The sequence below is a fragment of the Canis lupus genome, chromosome 25, assembly GCF_048164855.1.
Source record: "Canis lupus baileyi chromosome 25, mCanLup2.hap1, whole genome shotgun sequence".
NCBI classification, from domain to species: domain Eukaryota; kingdom Metazoa; phylum Chordata; class Mammalia; order Carnivora; family Canidae; genus Canis; species Canis lupus.
The window spans coordinates 33199570-33219210 of NC_132862.1; the positions used below are offsets into that span (position 1 = coordinate 33199570).

The 19641-nt window shown below is 40.9% G+C and overlaps 1 protein-coding gene across 12 annotated transcripts in view; it reads left to right on the forward strand.

The window, feature by feature from the left end:
• The window catches only part of GRIN2B (glutamate ionotropic receptor NMDA type subunit 2B), a 502860-nt gene extending 485011 nt beyond the window's left edge, over positions 1-17849 (forward strand). For 11 of the 12 annotated variants that reach the window (XM_072798943.1, XM_072798951.1, XM_072798952.1 and 8 more), the window contains one exon: positions 289-4661. The gene's annotated coding sequence lies outside the window, so the exon portion shown is untranslated. Of the gene's footprint in view, positions 1-288 lie in introns of all 12 variants that reach the window. The other variant, XM_072798946.1, reaches the window with a different exon arrangement.
• Positions 17850-19641: the final 1792 nt, after the last annotated feature.

Sequence of the window (19641 nt, forward strand, 5' to 3'; positions counted from 1 at the left end):
ACCCTCCACTCCTGAGATATCAGCACTGCAAGCACACCCAGAAAAGTCCCAGTAAGTCTACTCTTTGAAGCATGTAATATCTGGTTACAGGGAGGTAGCGCTGGATACGTGTCTTACAAATATGCATGCTTTTCTAGAAAAGATTACTAGATCTGCTCAAAACTCAGTGGCCAGACGATTCTCTTAAAAAACGTGCAGAAGTTGGTCTTAGAGGTAGAAGGGTGGGTATGTGAGGGACGGTGCCAATAGTGACTTTTATTTTTGCCCTGTCCTCATTTCTGCCCTCAGGACGGTGCTATTTGCCTCGAGCCAGGGATTCATAACCTGACCTTGGATTAACCAGACAAACAGAATTTCTTTCACTGGATTATTTGTTTTGTGAAGGGTGGCAGCCTCTCTTTATCTACCACGGGATGAAATGTCCAAATCCATTTACGCGAGATGTTACAGCATATTTTGTCCTTTCCTCCCATCGTCAAAAGCTGTCAGCTGGATAATTTCATTTTTCAGAGCCTTTTCTTTGGCCCCATTGGTCATTTCTCTTCAGCTGGATGTTTGAATTGGGACCAAATAAGGTATTCATGGCCTGCCCGAGAAAACTTAAAGAAAGGAAGGCCAAGCATTGTCAAGTTGTAGATGTTGCTTCATTCCAAAATAACAAGCCAGTAAAATGCACGAGGATGAATTCGGCAGTGAGCCCCTTCTATTCCACAGATGGGTCTGGACAGAGACCCAATCTATCCAAAACTGTGAGATTCCACAGACACCCTCGAGAGCACCAGTTGTTCCAATCTTCTTCAGAATCCATGCTTTCTATCTTTGGTGTCCTCTATCATTCCCTTCCACTGAGAAGTGGGTTGGTGGGGTGTGATCCTGTATCCTCTCAGTGGCAATGCTTAAATCTCGGCATTTCCACCAACCTCAGAGAATGTGCCCCTTGAATTTACCTGAGTCAAGAATGTGCACACCCTTCAGAGTGATGCATGTACAGTGGATCTCTAATTTCAAAGTATGTCACTGTGTATCCTCAGCCAGAACATGGGAAACATTCTTCGTGTGGATTCCCCTGTACTGGCCACAGCCATGTTGTGATTGGGGGAAAAAAATCCCAAACGATTCCATTAAGTGTTGGTGGTGTCACTAGTGCCAAAACGCATGTGTAATGTGATAAAATAGGAGTCTTCTATACAATTAAGTGAATATCACCCGCCCAGTCTTCTGTGGCCATGGGGAGTTGCCCAAAGTGGAATTCTCCGCATGGGAGGTGAAGAAACTGTTACCAAACTGCAGCGTGCTGGTCACCTGCACATCTCACTTAAGAACTAGGATTTCTTTGTTTTGCTTTTTGTTTGGTTTTTAGTTAGTTCAAGGTTTAGGGACAGAATAACCAGATTGTTTGGGCAATAGCCTTTGGAAAAAATGCTATTCTAGAACTCACTTTATTCTTTTAATACCCATCTCTCTAAGAAAGCCCTGTCGTTGCTTGACACCCTGTGTGTGTCTGTCTGGTGTGTTAGGAATGATTCACATGTGTGCATACATGATGCAGCTTCAGTGCTATTGGTGAATGCATTGGGCATTTCCAGCTATTGTGGCCATAACTTCTGTGCTCTCTGAGCCCAAAGCCATATAAGAAATGTGTGTTTAGTAGACTGCCAGACACTTTGGTAGAACATTTACTTTCTTCACCTGAGTGTCAGAGACTCTTCTTTCTGTCTAAGGAACTGATTAGGGATGACAGGCAGCTAAAGGTGGACAGTTACACTGGAATCGGTCTGGCCTTACAAATGGTATATGATCCGTGGTGTGACTTCAGAGGTCCTGTGAGGACCTTTTGTTTTTCATTTCCTGCCCTGCTTCAACTGCTGGCTTCCTACACACATTTATTCCTCCAGCACTGAGCTGCTCCTCTGTCATTAGATGAAAATAATCCCAGGAAGGGTGACATACTAAGCCATATTAGGGATTTATACATTTAGACACCTCAGTTTACATTAGGATTCTTATTTCTTTTCCTGGGAATAATAATACAGGAGAAGATAGTAATAATACAGGAGAAGAGGGAGAGAGAGCAGAGAGCGCTGAGCATAACAAAGAAGAGAGTAAAAATGCAGGTCCCAGAGTATCAGGACATTTAAACCATCTCATCCTCCACCTGCTTTTATTTAAGGCTCATGTGATGCAGCAATAGGACTCCTAGCTAGGAATTATTTTTAATAAGCAGTCACATGAGTGTGTAGTTTGTGAGTTTCTAAATTCAATACCTTGTAGGGCAGGTTAAGAATTAGGACTCTTCCTATAGAAAATGGAAGACTGGAGCTTCTCTTCCCATAGAGGTGACTGAGTAGGCAGCTAGAAAGATCAAACTGAATCAATGATATGATAATACAAAGTGTACTGTACTTATCTGTTCTGTGTCCCAATTCAGTTAATCTTCCAGTTTAGCTTATCAGTTGTTCTATGTTCAGTATGTCCCCACTTCTGTAGGGGATGCCCAGTGATCTCAGCACACACTAACTGTTAAGGAGCTACTGTACTACCAGGTGCTACTTAACCGGTGGGCAATTCTTTCTTACACCTACCAGATATTTGGGATATGACTAGGATGTAGATTCATCAGTCTGAAAACTTCTAATGCCAATCTAGATCTAGGATTCTATTCTATTTTGGGGTTTCAACAGCATATAAAATCATGGGATATCTAAATACATCCCACCTCCATCCCATTCCAGCCACATTGACTCAACCGCATGGGAGCCCTATGGATTCCATCACTTGAAATGTATAGACCTATCTATTCTCAATACAAAGAACTCTCCCCTCAAAAAAAAAAAAAAAAACTTTAATGGAAGTCTATGTTAGTTCCATGCCTTGAAGACATTAGTGAAGTTTGGAGACTCTAATTTATGATACTGAAGCAAGGAAAAAGAATTTTATCCAAAGAGTGATGGGTTAGGACAGCAATACTGGGAATAAATGGGAAAAGTTAGAAATCATCCCTATTTCTCTGCCAGGATGTCCATTTGCATCCATTTCAGAGCTCATCACAGTGAGTTTCTGGCACTGTTCCGTGCTTTAAAACATAATTGCTGGTGTGATTACAAGGGTGAGGACTCCTAATGAGAACTGAAGGTGGCAAGCAGAGTGGATGAGTAGAAGTCCCCATAGCCTTGGGACTCTGCTGTTAGAATCTGTGTTTTGGCAAAGGAAACAAATAGAATTCAGTGCCAGAATTAAGGGTAAAAGCACAACACTAAGCCCAATTTAAAACTGTTATTTTCAAGATTTGGTTTCCACACTTCAAGCCTGAACTCTCTTTATTTTTAATTAATAGCATTATGATATAGGGGGTTGAAGCAGATTCCAGTACTATGCAGTAGACAAAAATAAAAGGTCTGATTAAATAAGTTAGTTCAATTAAACCAGTATCTATTGAGCACATACTATGCCCCTGGGCTGGTACTGTGAAGAATATAAAAGATTTTCAAATGGAGTAGATTATACTCACATATAATATATGAATGCAAAAGTATCAAATATTTAAATGTATGCATTATGTTTGTATAAATAGATATGCATAAATTAGTGTATTTATACATGCAAGTCTTGATTTTTTTCTGGTTTTAGGGTGTGAGTAAAAGGTATTATCCATTATGTTGTTTTAAAAAAACACTGTAAAGATTCAGCTTTTCCCATCACAGCCAGACCTGGACCTCTTCTTTTGGACTCATTCCATCTCCTGGGTCTGAAGCTCTGAAATTCCCTCTCTGACCACAGCCTTGCATTTTCTGTATCTTATCTGCCTTCCTTCATGATCCGTCTGCTGTTTTGATTCATAAACTTCTCTGACTGCAGTTACTTGCCTCTTTGGTCTAGTCCTGTGTTCACCCGCATCAGCAATATTCTCAACAGCGCTCTTTTCTTCCTCTTGTCTTCTCACCACATCTAATTGCATTTTTTAAAATTTATTTATTTGAGAGAGACAGAGAGAGAGTGCGTGCATAAGCTGGTATAGGAGCAGAAGGAGAGGGACAGGCAGACTCCATACTGAGCACAGAGCCTGACATGGGGCTTGATCTCATGATCCTGAGATCATGACGTGAGCCAAAACCAAGAGTTAGATGCTTAACTGACTGAGCCACCTAGACACCCCTCTAATTGCTTTTCTAACTCTGCATCCCATCCTGCCATCATCCATTCTACTTCCAAGAACAGAGGGTCTTTCACCTATGCCAAGAGCACAGAGCCAATCCATTTAGTCTCACCTGAACCCTATCCAGCTTGAACATCTTTTTTATTTCTCCTGTTTTTACTTCACGTCATATTTGCTAAGTGGTTGTTAAACTTGGTTTCCATGTTCCTTTCATTTTCTTCCCCTCCCTTTCACTAGGCAGTCTTTCCTACTGTATTGCTAAGAAAATATTTTTTTTGAGTTCTCACATAACCTCTCCTCTCTACTGGTAAATTCCTGCTGTCCTTCATCCATCTTTTCCATCCTCCCGCCAAGCTCAGAGCCCCCCATCCCTATGCTCTGATGCCTACGCTCTGACCTGTCCTGAGGTCCATTCCAACCAGCAGTACTTCTTTTGTGCATCCTTCATCTCTTCCACACATCTCCCTACCGAGTCCTACCGCCATCTCTAAGAACAAATCCTACAACAGTCTCTAAAGGCAAATCTCTCAATCCAATTAGATTGTTGAAGTCCATTCCTTGGTTTATTTTTTCACTTTCTAAGCCTCCCAAAAGTGTAGCCTATCTTCACTTCTCCACCTAATGCTCACGGCTTAGCCTTTAAAAGTGGGCTGCACTCTGTCACTCTACTGAAACTATGCTGTGGCAGCATTCCAATGAACATCTTACAAAATCCAATAACCTTCCCCACCCCCACCTCCTCCTCAGCTTCAAGAGTCCTAACCTAAATTTACCATTGGGATGCAGCACATTCTGATTCTAATCCTAGCCTTCTGGTCCTCTTTCCATGTTCTCTTGCTGGTTCCTGTTCTTCCTCCTATTCCCTCAGCATTGACTTGCCGTGATGGTATTCTAAGCTTGACCCTCTTGTCGTCCTTATCTCCATGCTTCTATAGCAATATTTTTGTCTTCTACCACTTTGATGACTCTCTGGGGATAAATTCCAAATTTTTGCACCTAGACCCTCCTTTTCACTCAGCTTAAGGCCCATATTTCCAATCACCTCCTGAACAGCTTGAGTCCAATATCTGAGACAGTCCCTGCAAACCAACATAATCACCATATTCCCCCTTCTGGTTAATGATACCACCATTCTTTCTGTCACCAAACTAAAGCTTTCCAGCAATTTTGCCACCTCCGTTTCCCTCATCCTGTACATCTAATCATCTGGAAAGTCTGTAAATTCTTACCCCCTAAGATTTCCCAGTCTCTCCATTTCATTCAGACTCTTCCCTCTAGTCTGGATGATTTCAGTATCTTTTTGCATTGTTCCAAGATTTTATATTTGAATCTACTCTTCTCAGTATTCACTTTCTAAATATAGATTAAATCATATCATTCTCCAACTTAAAAAAAAAATTTCCAAAGGGCTATCCTTGCCACAGTCCAGCAGCAAGAATAACTTCTTGTTACTTGCCTGTGTAAGCCCATGCAGCAGGACAGGCTGAATCATACATTTGTGTCTTACCTTTCCTATACTGACTTGTTTTCACATGTGTCTTTCCTTAAACTGCTTCCTTTGCTCAAATCTCACTTCTCCATCTCTCCCATTTCCATTCTCATATAATATCCATCTCTCTTTATACAGATCTTCAAAGAACAGAACAAATGGACTACAATATTCACTTTCCTTCATCTTCATCCAAAAAAATATAAATATGCCTCTTGTGAATGTCCATAGCACTTTAATTGTATCTCTCTAGTGACAGCTATCACAGACTATCTTATTTTATGGTCACTTAATTATACATCTCATCTCACCTACTAGATTATAAACTCCCTCTGGTGGTCAGGGCCCATGCATTTATTCATCTTTTTATCTCTTGTAGCACCTACCAGTGCATCTTGTATATGGAAGGCATTTGTAAATATTTGATATTATAAATTATAATCGAAAAGAAGTCACTTTATTCTGCCCAGAGGATACTTGAATCTGCAGTAAAACCTAAGGATGAGTCTCTCTATACTTATTTCTGTATTTCTGCACCTATCCACGATTACAGCAATATGTTGAATGTATATTTTCATGTTAATTATTATCTCCAGTGGGAATTTGGATTCTTCGAAGCTTTGCTCTGTTCTGTGATGTTACTCTGTGACTGTTTTATGAATAGTATTTGGAATACTACATGTACACAAACCAAATAAGTGGCAGAGGGAGAGACCATTAAGGATATTGATCAAATGTTAGGTATCCAGATCTTTCAGATGCTTTGAGTGAAGCTTGTCTGCAGACACTTCACTCCTGGACTGAGTCGCTAACAACCTGACCTATGCTGATGATTGATCTGGCTTTGATGCAATCTGTAGTCTTTCCTACTCCCCCCCCCCCTTTTTTAGGGGAGGGGTGAGTGATGACTTGCAGTATCAGAAGGACCTGGCCACAATTCAGGCTCATTAATCATTCAGTCTAATGGACGCTGGATGTTAATCCAGTAGGACTGATGTATTAAGCTGAACACTTGGTAATTTCTGCACCTGTATCAATGCTCATCCAGACTTGGGAAACTATTTGTGCTGCTCACAACCTTGTCTTGATTATATCTCTTTACTGGGCTCTCTAGATTCTCACTGTATCTGAGGCTTTGTCTATAGGACTACTTGCCCCAAAGGGGAGTCAGGAGTTGAAATACTCGAGCACTTTATTTCTGATCTGTATATTCCAAATGGAAGTAGGTTAGGATTTGAATGAACTGACTCAGAATTCTAGTATTTAAAGCACTCCTTTTTGTCTAAACATGAAGGGATTAATTACATTAGAGGAGACAACATCACCTCTGACCTTATGACTCCTGTCCCTTTATTCCTGGAGCCCTACTCTGCTCCCTCTGTTTCCGTGGTAGTCCACTGAGCAGTCTGTTCTGTTCCTTGTAGTCAGTGTCAGTCCGTTTGTCCCCCTGAAGAAATTCTTGGAGCTGGTACTGTCCTTTTACTTAAGCCACTCTGGTAACCAGTAATGTTCCTTCTCCTGGCCAGTTTCATCTATAAATCTCATTATGTCATTGATTATGAATTATTCTCCTTTAGGAGGCATCTTCTGCCACTGTGTGCTAATTTAAAGCATACTATAGAGAACTGAATTCAAATAAGTTACAGGCCGTGTCAAGTCTCTTCTTCAAAAAAGTGAGCAAAGTCCATTCTTCACTGAGACAGGAGGGAGATAGAGGAATTGTGATTGGCAAGATAGGGCAAAATGTGACAATTTGAGAGGCACCTTAACAGAAATTAAAATGTATGCCTAGAGAGAGATTTTTTCTTCTTCAAAATCCTATCAGGTCTAGATAGTCCTGCTCCTGGGAATGGGGTAGTTAATATTAGAGCAAAATCCAGCTCATTGTGTGTGTGCATGTGTATTACTTTTTTGACACAGACACACACCAATGAAACAAATAGTCTGATAATGGCTGGTAGAAGGGTAGGAAGGCACCATCCTCATGAGGGACATTCATGAATCATTGTTGGGCCAGTGGAATGAAAACGATTCCAGGAAGTCATAGTATATCCAGAAGACAATTTTATCCGTTAAGTGTTCATGTCAATATTTTTTCCTATAAATACATAAAACATTAAAGCAGGATAGGAGGAAAGAAGAGGATGGGAAGTCTACAGTAGAGTTTCCCTTCATGTCACAAAGCCAGGAACCTGCACCTGAGTCTCTTGAATGCCCCCTTGGTTACTGGTTTTGATGATAGCTTCGGAAAAGGGGCAAAACCCAAAGACGATGATCTTCCAGATGTCTGTTCCTTTAGTTCCTTGGAATGAAAGCTCACTCAAACTTGGAGCTTATTTCCAGGGTTTAATTGGACTGAGGATAGAAGTACACCTACTATTCTCTCTTTTTACTTATAATCTGAGACACAGCAGAAAAGGAAATAATTTTTTAAAGATTTTATTTAAGAAAGAGAGAGTTCGATTGAGCATGAGTGGTGGGGAGGCACAGAGGGAGAGGGAGAAGCAGGCTCCCTGCAGAGCAGAGAGCCTGACGTGGTGCCCCAGGACTCTGGGAACAGGACCTGAGCCAAAGGCAGACACTTAACCAACTGAGCCACCTAAGTGCCCCAAGGAAATTTTTTTTTTTAATTTAAAAAGCACTTACTGAGGATCACCTTCATGCTCATGTGTGGGCTGGAGGTTGTTTTCTCCAATGCCAAAAATACCAGGAAAGATAACAGCTGTCCAGAACACTGCCAGGAAAGAAAGAAAATTACACCTGCCTTCAGCTATAACTGTGCCCAACCCATGATGATTGAGGAACCTGAATCTAACCACATCCATGAGATCCTGATAAATCTCATTTAACAGGGAGTGAAGCCATGTGTCAGCCCTGAGCCAGGGTCTCTCAGATTACAACACTCAGAGATACCAGGGCAGAGAGGGAGTGACCCTATCACACCCTTTCCCGACAGAATCTTAGCAGGCCATGATTCTGTGTGTCCTGCTTGCATTAAGAGACTCACAGTCTCAGATCTGACAGGAGGAGTTCAGCTTCAGGACATTTGGCCACAGGAATGTAAAATGTGCTGACCTGACTTTTCTCTTAGATAAGGATATTATGTATTTCCAAAGGGGACACTAAAACAAAACCAAAAATTAAAGCATGCCTACTTGAAACCTCAGTCATATTCAAAAGAAGAGTCTTTGTAGTTAGTTCCCAATGTCACTGTCACATTTTAATTATAATTGATCATTTTCTTTTGAAGTCAAGGGCTATTTAATATTCCCTTTGGCTGCAACAAGAACTATCTGAAAGCCACAGTCTGGGCCACAAGGCTGCCTCTGCCTGAGTTGTGCTCTCAATAACTTATGCATTGCTTCCACATATTCACCCAGACAGCACAACTGGACTAATTTGATCTCTTTGCCATGAGCTCCCTTATGCTTGTACACCTCCCCAGTACACACACTCCTAAGAGATTCCAAATTGCCAATTTCAATCACCTTATGGATGCATTCTTTGTAGATGAAAGAGCTCATTTAGTACTGGATGGACATATTCTACTTCATCAAGCCAGTGTTTTCTCTTTTTTCTACCTAAACTGTGGATCACTGACAGCTTAAGATTTGACAGGATATCTAAGCTTATGTGAAAGGAGCATTTTATTTCTGATAGAATAACCTAGTTGTTCTGTTTCCTGTCCCCATTTGACCCTGTGGAATGTGTGTGGAACTCTGATGTCCTGTTGATGGGTCAGAGCTAGGAAGATGGAGAAGCCAAAGCCAGTCCCCCTGCTCAAAGGACATAGAGTCCTGTAACGTAGATATATACTTATCCATATGTACCCACATTTCTTCTTGACAACACCATAAGCAGGATTGGAGAGGTTTGTCCTCATTGGGGTGAGGAATGACAATACATGCCTTGAAAGATTCAAATACTTTTCCTCTTTCAGGGTCAGGAGCAGGGAAAATAAAGACTTCATGTCAGTAGGAAACAAGACTAGAGTAGCATCCAGATAGAATTCTTACTGAGGAAAACAAATAGTAAAAGTACTCTTTCCTTGATGCAAATGTAATTGGAAGAGAACTTGAGAACTTAAACATTTGTTTCCTTCATCACTTACCATCTCTTGTATTCTCCTACTACTTTTTCTCAGTCTGGGGATCTGGAGGTATTCTATGTCTGGAATCACACACACTACGCACTCTGTTCACTTGAGAAGCTGAGAGGGCATAGAGCTTGAACACGTGCATAGTAGTTAATGTTTCCAAGCCAGAGTCCAAAAAGCCTAGCATCATCAGCCCCTCTGTATACCTGCTGTGCATACCTGGGACCTTGGATCCCAGAACAGAGAACAACTTTGTTGCTAGACTGCTCCTAAGACTCATGGGCATTTCCACTGATCAGGGCAATTACCTTGGTTATTTCTTGGTAGCAGGCACAGGAAATGGAGCATACAGAAATTTGAGGAGTCATTCCTTGAGCATTCTTCACTTAATTCTTACGTAGAAAGGCCCTGAGCCATGGCAGTTTCCAGCCTGCTACCCCTCCTTGGAGGATAGAGTTTCTAGGGTCACCAGCAGCCCCCTTAGGCCCCCACCACATTTAGCCTGTGGTACATTCTGAGTAAATCAGTCATTGGTAGTGAATATGGGATAATTTACCATAACTATTTCTCCAGATGGCCTCCTTTGGCGTGGAAATATGATCTCCTTTTAATTTTACAGATGAAAAAGTTGAAATGAAATTTGATGATTGGCCAAAAATAAGGTTATTTAAGAAATTCTCAATAGGACCAAAGCTTGTCTGAATTTCTAACCTTCATCCTAGCTCACTGAGTAATGTTACCTGAATTGTCCATCCCCATCCCTTGTTAAGCACCTAATAGTGGAGAAAAATCACTAAAGCCAGGCAGCTGATTTATCCAAATCTCTCCCATGGAATTTGTCTTCATTGTAGACCCATACACATACACACATGCACAGAGTACACATGAGTCCACAGAGACGAGTCAGAAGAGGCAAGAATAAGGCAAGAACCTTTAAAATGAGCAAGAGATAGAAAGATTTCTGTAATGAAGAAAAATTGAAGGCCAGATGACATAAATGTTTTTGAACTTTGGGGGGTAAGACCATGTGAATCATTTTTTCATTAAAAAAATTGTATGTAGTGTGTAACCCACACAAATAAAAAGCTTAAGGAAAACTGAGGCAGAAGCTTTCTTACAGAGTGTTAACGTGAGGAAGGGAGTTTTCAGGAACGTGTGCAAAGAAATCAAGATACTCTGAAGGTATCAGAAGCTTTGGTCAGCCCACAATGAGGAGGGAACCTCAGCAGAGAGCCCCTTGGACTCTTCTTCTGGGTACCCCTATAATTTAGTCAAGTTCAAACACAGCAAGCCTGATTCCAATACTAAGGCATCCATTTTTTTCTGGAAACACAAATAGAAGTATAAGGAAGTTCACATATACAGTGAATCCAGAATGAAGGCTTTATATCCCCTAGACCCACAAGTATTATCCCCTCCCCTTTACGGGAGTCATGAGCATTTTAAAGGCTTAATAAATGTCTCCTGAGAATTCTTATGAAACTTTGATTTTGCCCCAAGATTACAATAGTGAATTATTTAAGCATCCAGGGCACAGGGAATCCTGTGGCCACCTTCTTCTGCGATCCACCTGTTCACTGATGAATGGTATCAAGCTCAGAAAGTAATGGTCAATCTTCCCAAAAAGGGTAGTGTTTTTAGTTTAATCCTGCCACAGAACAGATTTGAGTTCATGTAAGGAGAGCATTTTGCTTATACCAAGAGCAATAAAAGAGCTCTAAACGTCTTAGCTTAATGTAGAAAAAAATTTTTTTTTCATTTCATCAGATCATCCTGTCCCTAGAGGGAAGACAGGACAGGAAGTAGGAGTGGAAAAGTCCTTCCGTGGGTGAATGGGGACTCTTCTATATCATCAATTGCAGTGTTGTCATTCCCAGAGACTGGTTCAGGATCCTGGCTTCAGGAAAGAGTATGGGCATAGAGAGGAGGTAAGTTTTATTCTCATGTAAGGGAATGATGTAGAAGAGGGTAATAGAATTCTTCTTAAGCTCAAAGTTTAGAATTAAGCCAATTACAAATATCTTTTCTCTATTTTTTGCTTCCCAATAAGCCACATGAAATCATTATGGTAACATAGTAAACTAAGAGAGGGGGGAAGGGGTATTCTATCTTTACGCCATGGTGACTTAATCCTTCACGTAAGTGCCATTAAAAATATGTGGATCATGCTTCTTATTGTTGATAAGTAACAGGGCCAACAGCTGGTAAGCATTTGGAGCCTCCTCATCCCCTGAGATGACCATTCCCTGTTATACCACAGCTATGTTCCTTTGTAGGAGTGGAAGGGAGATAAAAGGATTCATGGGAACCCTAAAGGCATAAAATAACAGAGAATTGTTCAATTGAGCTCTTGTGCTTAGTATTAAGATTATAATAGAGAGGAAAAAGACAACCTCAAGCAACCTTGAAAGGATACCTCAGGGAAGCATTACTGAAGGAAAAGTTTAACAAAGATCTGTATATGCACAAGACTGAAGCTGGTAAGATGACAGTACACATGAAATGAGGGTACTTTCCCATCTAGGCAGATTTTAGTGGTCTGGGATGCTAGGTGTTTATGGAAAGGCAGACCAAGGTAAAGTCAATTTCAGAGCCCAGGAATTCCTGCAGAGCAGCAGCCTCCATGTGAAAATCTCTCTTAAATTCTTTCTCCCTGAGACAAGGGGCAAGATGTAATTCCTCTGATATTGTGGTTTTGATTTCTTCCCAAACCAGGCTTATCCATTTGGTCATTGGCACCTGGACAGCTCACACCTCTCCTTGACCTCTTGCGTTCTGTTACTGACCTTAAAGGATAATCTGCATAACCTTGTTTGAGTAAAGCCTGGTAGATAGAAAGATAAGACCAAGAACAAAACTGCTATCTTCTGGGGCAGTATCACTGTTTTCTGATATTTTTTGTTTCTGTTTCATTTTCTTTGCCATATTATAGGGAAATCTACCTGGTCATCACCAATCACACATCCTACTGGCAAAGTTTGTTATGGGAGTTCACGAAGAACAAATAGAATCGGCATATTTCACTTGATTCTGATCATGTTGGGGGTTCTGTTCTCTTCCCCAGAGCCACCTCTTCTTTGAAGCACTTTATCCTCTCTTTTCTGGCAGCCATGATTCCAAAACAAATTTCAGTGGTTGGCACTGAACAAAAAGAGTAATAGCTGTAATAGGAAATAGACCAAAACACCTATGTTTTTAGCAATAGCAAAGTAGCTTTTAGCATTCCAGGTTTCTTGTATGGAAACTCTTCCTCACCCCTCAGTCTTCTTGGCAGCTCTCTTGGGTCCTTGTCATGATTTTTGTGTCCCTCCTCTCCTCCTTTCCTATGAAGGATCCCAGGATGAGTTCCTTAAGCTGCATGATTATCTGAACTATTAGATTGTTAAAGAAACTTGACAATTTCTCATGGTTTTCTCATTATTTTTTAACCTGAGATGGAGATGGTAAAAAAAGGGACAAGGATAAGCAAATAAGAAAGGGCTTGTTACCAGGTGCTTCAATTCAAGGTCAAGTGCTGGGAAAGTGTGTGCCCTCCAGTGACAGCCTGCAGTTCTACTAGTGGAGAAGGGTGTGCTTTAGAATATTAAGCAATGTCTGTGAGAATGTGCACCAGGGCTTTGATTAAGGTGCCTGTTGTGTGCGTGGAAGCATTTTGTGGTCATTACGGTCCTCTCTCTTTTTTATTGTTTTCAAGCATGAGCCCTGTATGTTGGGGGTGCTTGGGTTTCAGTCTGAGTGTGCTGGTGATATAATATTACCCCAGGGCCATAGAGTTTCTAAGTATCTCGCCCAGTGAATTGTTGTGCATTATTTTCTTAAGCATTAATATTGTGTCTCCTTTGGAATGAGAGAGAGAAGGCGAATTAGGAAACAGATTCAGTGACAAGTAGACAAAAAGCTTTATTCTGGAAAATGTCCTCACTGAGCTCAAGAAAATTTTAAAAGCAGTGAAGGGAGATATCAGGGTAGAATTGTTTGGGGTTGAAGAACTGATGACACCAACCTCCAAGTGCTCTAGTCTATTCCATAAAAGATTTGTTTGCTATCCCCTGTGAGCTCTGGCAGAAGGAGAAGCTTTGCTGCTATTGATTGTTCAGAAATATGGCGACAATAACTTTAGAAAGAGGCATAAGCTTCTTTCCAGGAAGACATTGATAAGCATTGCACCTTAAGTCTTCAAAAATTCATCTACAGACCTTTAGGGCAGCTTCTCTCAAGTGATTTCCATTCTCCAGTTAAGAATATTCTGAGTAGAAAAGCCTTAGACCCATTATGATTACATTTACTTAAATTGGGAAGCCAAAGGGCACTGTGAAGAACAAAATATATCAGGGGAATAGAGTTAGCTGAACTTTTTTTTTTTCAATTTTGAAATGATTTTGGATCACAATGTTAGGTCACCTCTGAGAGAGAAAATCTTTTAAACAAAATTATTTCTTCTCTTCCCCAGTGAAAACACCAGGTTTCTAATCTGATTACTATTTACTTCAGGAAGGAAATTGGTAGATTAGATTACAAATAGGCATTTTATAGATTGATTTAATCCTGAGTCTTACACATATTAACATAGAATTTACTGACTCAGACATGATCCTTTAAGCTATAAAATGTTATTAAAGGGCAGTAGATCATATGCTCTGAGCAAACGAGAAAGGCTAAAATGTTAAGTAATCTTCCCAAATATTCAGAATCTCTATAAATTCTATTGTACCCACAATGGATTTAGGAATTAGGCAACAGAAGGAGAGGGGCAGAGAGCCATTGATGGGGATTCAAGGTCATTTCTTTTCCTGGTTATTAAAAATAAAGGAATCAATCCAAGGACAATTCTCAAATCAGAATGTAAATTCTACTCTTGTCATTTAGGAATTCAGTTAAAGTTTAAAATAAATATTCAGTTGTTTTTTTTTTTAACTGAAACTCTTCTTTTTTGGGAGATTTGGCCTGTAGTATAGGAGCATGTTTTAGAAAGATGGTTTATTCATGCATTGCTGTTTATTGAATGAAAACCCATGCTGGGGATACAAAATTGAACAATATGAAGCCCATGCCCTCATGAAACTTACATATTTATGAGTGGGAATAGACAATAAATTTCATGTCAGATACTTCAAAGTGTCACAGAGAAAAACAAGGCAGATTAAGGAGGATAGTGGATGATAGAGCGAGTATGGATTGCTAATTTTTGTAGGGTGAACAGGGAAAGTTTCTATGAAAAGGTGACATTTGAGCAATGGCTCAAGTGGGAGTGAGGCTTGGAGCTTTCTATATGAAGGGCTTTTCAGGCAGAGAAAAAGCCAATTGCAGAGACCCTGAAGTCAAACCACATGCTTGACATTCTTGAGGAAGAGACAGGATATCAATAAGTAAGGAGAATGTGAGAGATGAGGCCAGAGAGGTGGCATTGACCCACAGGCCCTGTAGTCCAAAGTTAAGGGCTTTTATCGGGAACAAGATGGGAAGTCACTAGAAGGTTCTGAGTAGAGAGTGATATGACCCAACTTATGTTTTGAAAGAAGCATTGTGACTGCTATGTTGAGAATATACAATGAGAGCATAGGCAATAGGAGAAGCAGCAAGGCAAGTTAAGAAGCTATTGCATTAATCCAGGTAAAAGAAGACGGTGGCTTAGGTCATAGTGTTAGCAGAGGTGGTAAAAAATGGTTGGGTTCTGGAAATATTTTGAAGGGTTTGTTGATATATTAGATATTAAATAAGAAAAAGGAATCAAGAATGACCCTAAAAATTTTGGTCTCAGCTACTGGAAGTTTGGAGTCACCATTAATAAAAGAAATCCTATAGATAAAGCAGATTGGGGGAGACAGCCTTATAGTAAGTTTCTGATATCCATCAGACACCCAAATGGAAATGTTTGTTAGGCTATTAGATATATAAGTCTGGGGTTTAGGGAAGAACTAGAGGCTGAAGATATAAATTTGGAATTCATAGGCATTTGGATGTATTTTGGAGCCATGAGACTAAATCCAGGGAGTGAGGAGGCAAGAGAGAGTCCTTGGGCCAGAGCCCCCAGAGATGAGGAGGAAGCAGCACTGGGAGGACCAGTCAGGGCCAAATCAATGAGTAGAATTCTTATTCTACTTCTTATTATCTGGCAACATGGAGGTCATTCCATTGATAAACTGAGAAAGAGCTGTATCAGTGAACTAGTGGGAACACAAGCATGAGGGCAGTGGGTTCATGAACGAATGGGAGGGGAGGAAGTAGTGACAAGAGGAACTAATAACTCCTTTGGGAGTAAAGGAAACAGAAATAGCAGTAGGTGCTAAACGATGTGAGGTCCAAGGAGGGATTTTTTTTTTAAAGATGAGAGAAATAACAGCCTGTTTTATGCTGACCAGCATAAACTGACCCAGTAGAAGGGGGCAATTGATGCTTAAGGGGAGATAATTGATGGAGTCATGTCTTTGATGATGTGCGAGGGGATGGGGTCTAGGGTACAAGTGGAGGGAGAAGCTTTAGGAGCCTCACGAGGCTATTAGAGTAATATGAGGGAGATACTGAATTTGGGCACAGATGCAAGTGGGTTGGTAAATGTGATAGTGGGAGTCCATCTTTTCTGAATGATAACTTTTTAGTGAAATACAAAGGAAGTTCATCAGCTAAGAGTAATTATCAAGAGCACGTATTAGAGATTTTGGAAGAAGAGAAGGCAAAAATTACACAGCCATCTAGCAGAAGAATAAAGCAACAAAGAAAATGTAGGAGACATGCTAGGTGGCACAATGAACTCACTTAAGGTTCTTAAAATCATGAATTTAAAAGAAATTTCAGAAATGTTCTTCAACTACATCCAGCTTAGAGTGGAGAGTTGGATTTAAGCAGGGCTGAGGTTTAATCAGGTGAATGCAATGAAGAGACACAGTTGGGGCAAGTGTGAAGTAGTGATTATGATTAGCCATGGAATCTAAGCTGAATGAGGAGAAAAGTGAGGATTTTTAGGGAATCAGGAATAATGACATATGGTCAGGGGAGGGGATTGAGATGAAGACTGGAGTCATTAAGTTACTGAATCATGTTCTAGAAGGACTAATATGGAAGTTATGAGCTGAGTCAGAGTGGGTACTTGAGGCTTCTATTACAGAGAGGATGTGGTTATTGGTAGTGACATTGGATCTGGTGTGGGGTTATCAGCTGAGGTTAGGTGGAGGAAAAGGTTATGAAGGAGCAGAAGCCAGAGAACTGAGAGGCCAGGATGTGGGAATAATGGTTTATGTGGCTAGGGAAGGCAACACAAATTATGACAAAATAGTATTGAAGACGGTGACTGGAATAAGGATCATCCAAGAATATTTAAACAACTGCTTCAAGTAAGGGAAGCAGCTAGTGTAGTCTAATGTGTTTCAAAGATGGTTTGCTCTGTTTTCTTTTGATTTTTAAGGAAGAGGGAGGGATGGTGGTCCAGACATACCATCTCCACCTCTAGGCCCAGTGGCCTGAGGAACATGGAGAAAGAAATGCCTGCCCCTCTGAGAGGCCTGCAGGGTCCTCAAGGAAAAGCCAGGTTTCTGTGAGAACAAGGTGAAAGCAGTTGTCAGGGTTGTGACCAATGATGAACCATTGACTGACCCATGGAAGGATTTGGGGAGCTCATCAAGAGAAATGAACTCAGATGGGAGATGGCTGGTCATCTGAGAATGAAAGTCTGAGCAATGGGAGATATTCTGGGACTGTTGGGCTTCTCATGGTGACTATCCCAAGCAAGACTTAAAGGCATTTTGGATCAGTCCTGATTGTCTCTTTGTCAGACTGAGATGGTAAGGTTAAGTGCTGGAGATAGGGTCTTGCCAGCACACATGGAATTCTGGTGCCTCTTGTTCAAATCTTGATATTTGTTTTGTTTTGTTTTATTAACTTCTACTAAAAACTCTATTGTCCTCTCCGGTAGATCATAGTATATTTTTATAGATGTCAGCAAAAGTGATCATGGGTTGAGGCCACATTTAGACTATTTGCCCTAGAAAGAGCACATTTTCACAGTAAATCTTTTCCTTTCTCTTTTCAAGGCTCCCAACTAAGTTTCCTTAAGAGAATCATCATTCTTTGTTCACCTTTCTCCTTATTTATCTTTTTAAAAAAAAATCAAAGTAAAAGGATTGTAAAGCAGCTTTCCTTCTGCTCAGTTTTGCTAAATAAAAGTGTTCTTCAACTGGTAATTTTTATTTAGTATTTTCTTTTGTTAGAGAGGAACAGAGGACAGTAGCATAGGAGATGATCAAAAGTCTTTAAAAGATTGGGAGCAAGAGAGTTAGAAGAGGAAGGAGAGTTAGAAAAAGGACTTTGAGTGGGGCTGCATGAAGGGGACAAGGCTTATAGGGAGGGCCTGAAAAACTCAGAAATTTCATGAAATTAAAATTTTTTCAAGAATAAAAATCCACCGTGTTGACTTTTGGAGATGAGCAAGAGCAACCTAGAGTCCATCCCCAGGAACATTCCACATACTTCTGACAGATGGTGTGCTGATTCCATTTCATTTCCTGTGTCTTTTGGGGGTGGGGGAAAACTCTAACAATTTGAAAAGATACTGAAGCTGTTCAACCATTTCGAGTGCACTAGTTCTCCAAGCCTCCACAGACTCTGGAACAGGGCAGGAATGTGATCATATTTGATCATGGCTGCTACTAGTTCAGCTTCTCTGTCCATTAGGAAAGGTACCCTTAGCTTACTTAGTCATGTTCCCACCTGGCATTTCCCCCAAAAGATTAAATTGTGTTCATCCTGGCTTGTCAAATGCCATGTCTTAGTTCTTATGTTGGAGGGATATTGCAGTCAACTCAAGGAGTTACCCTGTGCTTTGTGCACTAAAGTCTTACAGAATCCCATTGAGGAGGGAAGAAGGAAGCAAGTCAAGCTATCCAGGGATTGTTTTGTCATGCCTTCTCTTTGCTTTCTGACCTCTGGGAGTGCAACCTTTCAAAGGTAAGCAGAAAACAGCAGGGCTTCCATTGCCTCTGCCTCAGATTTCCCCTAGTTCAGGTTGCCTGCCACACTTGGTTATTTGGGCTTGCCTGTGTATTAAGGGAATTTGCAGGAAGTGAGGGGCAAATCTTCATAGGAGCTTTGTTACCCAATGACCATCCCAGCATTAATACTTCAGAGTAGCCCTGATGCTTGTGGAAACATTTCAGGGAGCTAGGAGGCATGTTACAGTGGAGATCAGAGAAGGGACAGGATAGGGCAATGAGCTCTCGTCCTTAAGGGCAAATCTCTTTTCTTCCACTTGACAGGAGCCAATGCTCCATCAGTGTTATACTTACGCTTAGCCACAATGACTGGCATGTGTGTATGCCCGTGAGTGTGTGCGTGCGCATATGTATTTGAGTGTGAGGGGGTGATGATGATGGAAACCACAAAATAAGAATCCACTGTAGGGTTGGGTTGCAAACTCAGAGCCGCCCCCCCTCCCAAGGTCACACGGCAGAGGGGACACTCATAATTTTCCCAGTGTTGTAGGCTCCCCAGGGATAACACAGAAGACTCAGGCTTGCCTTGACTCTGTGAGGCCCAGATCCCCCCCAACCACCCTGGGGCTGGCTCTCCTTCCTCTTGACTCTCAGATCCCCAGCCCATCCACCTCCAAGTTCTTTTTTTGTTTGTTTGTTTTGTTTTGTTTTCTGTAAATATATATTTCTTATTTTGGACGTGCAGGGATCAATTGAGATTCTGGAGTGGGGGGAGGGGGCGGATGACTGGGTCTTTTTATTTTTTCCTTTCTCTCTTGGATTTTGGTGTTTGAACTTGAAAAAAATAATTACAAGTATATATATAAGCAAATGACTTACCTTAAAAAAAGAGATAAGTTGATTTCATTCTTTTGATTTATCTTGTTTCTCATTGGGGTCGGGTGGGGGTGGGGGGTCTTTTGGGTGGAGGGCTTTTTTGTGA